The sequence below is a fragment of the Elephas maximus genome, chromosome 3, assembly GCF_024166365.1.
Source record: "Elephas maximus indicus isolate mEleMax1 chromosome 3, mEleMax1 primary haplotype, whole genome shotgun sequence".
NCBI lineage: Eukaryota > Metazoa > Chordata > Mammalia > Proboscidea > Elephantidae > Elephas > Elephas maximus.
In genome coordinates, this window is record NC_064821.1 from 139,706,746 (window position 1) to 139,707,901 (window position 1,156).

Genomic DNA, 1,156 nt, shown 5'->3' on the forward strand with positions numbered 1-1,156 from the left:
TAAACTTTCACTTAAAGCACAGTAAAAAAAGGGGAAAAATTACATATAATATAAAAGTTAACAATAAACATGATTAAAGGTTATTTTTAGATTTTCTGTTGATAAATCATACCTTCATTCCAGTTTTAAAGTCTGTTTGTGATATTTTTAATACAGAGTTATATTTGGTTATTTATATTTTATTTAGGATTTTGCACCTATGGCTTATTATACCTAATTTAAAATGTGTATATTGACTTTCTCTACAAGAGAATTAAGTTCAAGGGGCTAAAAACTCTGTATACATTTTCACCAGTTTCTCTGGTAATTAAACATGTTTTTTTTTTTAGAACATAATAGGTACCTGATACACATTTGGAACCCTGGCAGCACAGTGGTTAAATGCACAGATTCTAACTGAAAGGTTGGCAGTTCATACCACCGTCTGCTCCTTGGAAAGCCTATGGAACAGTTCTACTCTGTCCTGTAGAGTATCTATGAAGCAGAATCAACTCAATGGCAATAGTTTTAACACACATTTATTGAATTAATAAGTAAAGAAATATGTTCATAAATGAGATGATCTATGATTTTCTTTTCTTTTACTTGCTCTAATCAGTTTTAAAATTATGGTAATATTAGCCTCAAAATTATTTGAGAGGTATTACCATTTTTCTATTTTCTCAAATATCTTAGATCTACTTTAATATTGGAATTGACTTGACAGCAAGCAGTAGGTAGGTAGTATTTGAATTTTTAGATTTTGCAAGAAGTCATAAATATTCTGAACTTGGGAATTTTCTAATGGCGCAGTCAGTGATAATTGTTTCAATTAGGGACACTAAAATAGATACGCTTTTTTTCTGCAAATAAGTAAATCATATTTTGAGCAGCTAAAAAATTTCAAGATCCTCAATATAACCCAATCTGAGGATTCCTTGGACAGTTAAGCAATTATGAGGGAGGCAAAATGCAGATTTGGTAATGTTTCTATAATTTTAAAACCTTACTTTACAGGAGTAAACAAACAAACAAAAATATTAAGGGTCTAATAAAACATTTTTGCTTTATTTCCTGCCTTAGTGTAATTCTTAACCTCTTTATGGAAACTCAAATGGTTTCCCTATTGATTTTTAAAAATTGAGGAAAAAATTAAGTAAAAAGGAGAGTTCGGGTT